Here is a 6000-nt window from a genome sequence, read left to right as displayed (position 1 = left end):
TCTCCTTTTTTATCAAAAATGTTAACAGAAAGATTGCGCATTAAATCCTCCTTTTTGATCAATGACAAATGAGGATACCATTTAAATAATATATTTCATAAAGGGGAAAATAAAAGCATATTCTGCAAAATGTCAACACACCCTTTGAAATAAAACCAGTTTGGAAAGCTCAGAGTTTCTCACAAAAACGGTTTGTCTTTTTGTACGACTGGTGCTCCCAGTGCATCTCACTGGCTACATGTGGGCCATGCTGCAGTCCCCTAGCTGCTGCTGTGCAAAAAAACCAAACAGCCTATTACTTATAGCAAAGTGTTACACGTTCTTGAGCTCAGGTTGGAAGGGCTTCCAAGTGTGGTGCTGCAGATCATGGGTTCTATGCCTAATGATGACTCGGGGTCTGTATGTATTTAACCATGTATTTATTAGACTTTCACCAAGATTCCAACTACATGGATCTGGCTAATGAGGTCCCATTTCTGCCCTGTTACGTACATGGCTGCATCTCTCATTGGGCCAGCAGAAATACAGAGTGTAAAAGGTAAAGATAAGATGATGGTATTAAAAAAAAACACACAGGTGTAACAGACATCTCCAGGTAAATATTCAATATGACCAGCCTATAATTGCTGCATAAGAGCTAGGTGTAATTACTATAACTGCTTCCCTGATCAGCTACACAGGCCTAAATTTCATCTCTGACATCTTGTAGGAGTACTGCTGCCCTTTGCCTGTCTTCCAGTTCACCCCATCAGCACAGCTTTCGTGGGCTCCTCTCAGATATAATCCATTCAGGTTGGACCACTGACATTCCTTGCACCACCAGGCCCCTTTAAAAGATGTGGCACAGTTACTTGAATACTGGTCATTGTCACAGCCTCGGGTGTAAATGGCATGTTGTTGTGGATGGTTAATGAATCCACCATGGAAACAATTGTGTGTATTTTGTCCACGTTTGCACAGTTCAGGTCCCACAGACCATTCTGGAGGTTCCGCAGTGGAGTCACTAATTTCTCCTTTAATCAGGCAACAGAAGTCTCCCTGGGGTACAGGAGAGATACTCCAGTTCTGCTTCCTGGGAGGAAGAGTCTTGATCAGGTCAGATTCAGATCTAAGTTGCACCACTATAAATCCAGAGTAACTCATTGCAGTCAATGAGCTCAGTCCAGGGGTGCTCTGCTGGCCACTCACATCTTTGTGGTGGTGTAATGTGAGTGCAATGTGCTCCTGAGTGCCTGGGGCCTGCTGAGGCCTCACAATGTCCCTAAGCAATCCAGCAGCAGACTGCATGCCAGAGAACGGCTGCCTCCAGAGCTTGAATGTGTACTTTACATTAAAGGGGGCACGTCCACCCTCTCCGTGACATGCATCACTTCTGGTGTGTCTATTTGGAGTAATTCACCTCTTTCTCAGGGGTATTACAGTCCTATTTAGGAAAGTAACCTTCAGTGACTGTGCCTAACTCTGCTTAGAAGTCTGTTTTCTGTCTCTGCACTAGGCAGCCTAATCCAGATCACGTCACATCTTTGGTGTCTTTAGAATCTGTGCTCCTTCAATAATACCTCCGCAGCAGAGTAACTGGAACTTCCTGAAAGAGAGAGATCACTTCCACGGGGATCACTTTTCACTTATTCAATCAGTCTCTGCATATAGAGGCCGTGGCACGGAACAGTTGTTACTACAGTATTCCATCATGAGACCCCTACTGTATAAAAGGGACAGTATAGTACTTAATAGAAATCTCACGTTGTAACTGGTGTTGGATGTATTTGACTTCTGTCACAGAACATTTTACATCTCTCTGGCTTGCCAGGTTTTTCCATCTGCCGTGAAAGGTTTGGGACATGCAAGAACTTACCCGCAGTACTGGCAACCAAGATTCCACGGATTAGCTTGTTTTTCTCAGTCTCTCCTGCAATTTTGAATGACGCATAATTGGCAAATTGAGAGTTGTCAAAAAAATCTGAGATCAACACAGAGCTCATTGGTTCCTTTAGAAAACAATATGAAAGCAAAGTGTTCAGCATCTCCCATGAGCTTTTATTACTGTTATTGATTGTATTGCACAAGCCCCTAGAGGTCCCAGTCAGGTATGAGGCCCCATTCTTCTGGGACCACTGTGATCACCTAGTCTGACCTCCTGCATAACACACAGTAAAGAATTTTACCCAGATATTCCTACATCAAGCAATATCTTCATATTTATCTTTATTAACCCAATTTCCATCCACCAACCAGGCCTCCCTATTAAACTGCTCCGTATTGTGCTTCACTACGATAGCTCAGAATCCTTCAAGAAGGATGTGGATAAATTGGAGAGAGTCCAGCGAAGGGCAACAAAAATGATTAGGGGACTGGAACACATGACTTATGAGGAGAGGCTGAGGGAGCTGGGATTGTTTAGCCTGCAGAAGAGAAGAATGAGGGGGGATTTGATAGCTGCTTTCAACTACCTGAAAGGGGGTTCCAAAGAGGATGGCTCTAGACTGTTCTCAATGGTAGCAGATGACAGAACGAGGAGTAATGGTCTCAAGTTGCAGTGGGGGAGGTTTAGATTGGATATTAGGAAAAACTTTTTCACTAAGAGGGTGGTGAAACACTGGAATGAGTTACCTAGGGAGGTGGTAGAATCTCCTTCCTTAGAGGTTTTTAAGGTCAGGCTTGACAAAGCCCTGGCTGGGATGATTTAACTGGGAATTGGTCCTGCTTTGAGCAGGGGGTTGGACTAGATGACCTTCTGGGGTCCCTTCCAACCCTGATATTCTATGATTCTATGATTCTAATCTATAACCTCACCCCCTCCGTAGCGTCTCTCATTGCTGCTCCATGGGTAAACCACCAGAGGACAAAGGCTGCTCCAGGAATCATGGCTGGAGCCAGCCCAGCTGCCACAGTGTTATCGGACTCAATAGCTTTCCTGGGAGGGCTGAGCTGTAACAAGTGCCCGCAGAACTACTGCTGGTACAGCTCTGTATACAGTACCCAAGGGAAGGGTGTGGGAGAAAGGCTTGGTGGAGAAGGTTGCTATAAGGAAAAGAATGCATCAGGGATGTCTTTACCAAGAGACGTTTACAGGTGGATATTGTCACTCCCCAGCCAGAATTCTGACCGCCGGCTGCCAAATCCTCTCTTGAACAAATTCCAGTCATGGAAAAAGTCAACCGAGCCATCCACCTGTCTCTGGAACACCTGTGGGGAAACAGGGGGTTCTTAGCTGGGAAATCCCACACTGTTTTCCCTCCTACAAAGAGCAGAAGACAGGAAATACTGAGACTGTAAATCATCTGCTCAGGCCTATTTCAGCCTCAGGGAACACTTATCCGCAGAGGGTCTTATCAAACCACAACCACACTGGACTGGGAATCAGGAGGCCTGGGTTGTATTCTGAGCTCTGCCACTTGGGCAAGTCACATCACCTCTGGCACCCCTCTTACCCTTTGTCCGTCTTGTCTATTGAGACAGGGAGCTCTTGAACACAGGGACTGTCTCTCACTGTGTGTTTTTACAAGGTCCAGCACAATGGGGACCTGATCTTGATCAGTTGAACTAGGCACTACTGGAATATAAATGATAATACATTTGAAAGTTTGAATGTGATGTGTATATACAGGGTTCAAACTTTGTCTCCTCAGCTCCCTAGAACACTATCTCCACTCATATTCAGAGGCTGCCTGAGTGACAGAGCTGCTGATGACTGTCACCAAAGTGGAAGGAAGAAGGAATTCTGGTTCCAGAGTCTGGGGCAGCTATCGAGGAGGCTCTGAGAGCCGGGCAGAGAATAGCCAGGAGAAGGGAAACCTGGTTTACTGTGTCAGGCCAGTGACAAATGTCCCCTCACAAAGGGGGACTTTTTGACTCTAAGGCTGCATGAAACCCATTGTGTTCACAACCAATGTACCTGGAGACTGTGATAAACAAGGCATTGTGGAAAAGGATCAAAAGGGATCAGGAAGTGCCGATATTTTTTTCAGCTAATCAGGCTGATCAAACAGCTACCTGTTTGAGTTTCTGTTTTCATATTTATTTCCAAACTGCAACCCACTGGCTAAGAGGCATCTCTCTGTGTTATGACAGAAACCTATTCTGCAAGAAAAAAGTGTATGAAGAGCTTCATTAGTCTCTGTTCTTACAATCCATCCTCCACCATCTGTGTCCATGTCACACAGCACAGTCAGTGTTACAGTCATGGGGATAGAGGAGGTTCCCTCGGGCTAATAGCTCCTTGCAATTCTTTGCTCCTGGATGAGCCGCAAGTTCAGGTAAGTGGAAAGATATCTTTGAGTTACCCTCTCCTCCCTTCCCCCCAAAGTGTATAAGAACTGGGGAGTATCCCTTCAAATAGTGTGTGAGCCCTCTAGTGTTTCTGTATTTAGAAACCTACCAGAGCTGCAGCGTATGGCTCTAGCCAGGCCTCGCATGTTGTAAACAATTAGCAAACACAGTCATTTAGACTCCATTGTGCCCGTGCAGCTTCTTCATGTTAAATTTGAGGTGTAAAGAATAAAAGACACTACACCCCATTCAGCCCTGTGTGTTCTGTGCAAGAAGATTTCAGCCACAACCGAGGATCTGGCTCAAAGTGACTTGAGTACTCATGGATCGGAAAATTGTCTTAAAACTTCCACTGGAAGTGTCTGTGCAGCCATTTTGAAATCTCTCTCTGAGACAGAAGATCTTCCAGTTAGGGATGAGAAATATCATCACATGACATGGGTGAGAAATTACACTGAGGGAATGAATATCAAATGCTTCTACCCATACTTGCAGAGAGCAGTTTGCAAGCAAACCCAGTGCTTAATTTGTGCCAGAGCCCCAGCACCTCTAGGCTCGGCAGTTCATAGCCCCAGCGCTTCTGGGCTTGTCACCTCAGATATGAAAGTAAAAAAATTGGTTGAGCCCTGACACCTCTTTCGTTATAAATTAGGTGCTGAGCAAACCCCTTGGCAGAACTGTATTTCCACAAATGATTCACTGACCAATTGGCAACAGCAAACACATTCATTCTGAAAACAACAAAGTCTCTTTGGCAACGGCCTGAGACCAGGAAAAGGGTAAATCACAAATTTATTCTTTGCAACTTGTTTGTCCAGCTCTATTATGCTTTCGGGTCTGGGTTCCCTGGAGAGAATGAGATGACATTTACTGGTGCTAAGAAATGCTCACCTTTCTTGCACTGTATATCATCCATCTCCTCCATCATGGAAATGAAATGAAACAAGAAAAAATTAAACTGCGTAACCATCCCAAGAGTGACAGCTGGGATAGCAAAGTATTAGCTAGAAAAGGTTTGCAGTTGTATAAACTGCGTTCAGATAATGGCACAGACATCTGTTACCTGAGCCATCCAGCCTGAAGAAGCATGATGCTTCCAAGTGAAAAGGGGAGAATATTGGTCAAAGGAAGGGTAAACTATCTGTAAAAAGTACTAATAATGCTAAATGGACATTTAAACAGGATCCAGTCCTTGGGATTCAAACACACCCCTTCCTGCATTTGGGAAGTATAAGGAGGGGTAGGAGAATGTAACATTCTCTGGGGTGTCCATCAGATCTATAGATTTCACTTACATTATAAATATTCTCTTTAACACCCAAGGCCATGTGCCTGGAGTTACAGCAGATGCTGCAACATTTGGATGGCTGCCTGTTTTTGCAGGCAGGGCTATTTCACTCTGGCATAGGCTCACCTAGAGGAACATTGGTGAGCTCACTCTGGTGTGGAAATTACTCAAAAAAGATGTTTTCTGAACCCCTTGAATTTTAGCTTTTCAGAAATGAAACTGGAATGATCCTCCGAGTATAACGGAGAGGGTCTCGCTTATTGTTTTACAGTCCTCCAGGGGCTCCTTTCTTGCCGAGAAGAATACACAATAAAATCCTTGTTGTGCTTAGAGATCATCCCCCTGATCCAAGTTCTCACTTCAGCACCCACTTGGGCTTTAACTGGGCAGGGAGCCAGAGCAAGGCCTATGCACCAATTACTTTCCACTCAGTACACCAAAGA

General features: G+C 44.8%; 1 pseudogene; it reads right to left on the bottom strand.

Annotated features, from left to right (window-relative positions):
* Positions 1–517: 517 nt before the first annotated feature.
* Positions 518–5194, bottom strand: LOC140899380 (ficolin-2-like; annotated as a pseudogene).
* Between the last annotated feature and the right edge of the window lie 806 nt (positions 5195–6000).

The sequence above is a fragment of the Lepidochelys kempii genome, chromosome 16, assembly GCF_965140285.1.
Source record: "Lepidochelys kempii isolate rLepKem1 chromosome 16, rLepKem1.hap1, whole genome shotgun sequence".
In the NCBI taxonomy this organism is placed as follows: domain Eukaryota; kingdom Metazoa; phylum Chordata; order Testudines; family Cheloniidae; genus Lepidochelys; species Lepidochelys kempii.
This window is presented reverse-complemented; position numbering and strand designations above follow the sequence as displayed.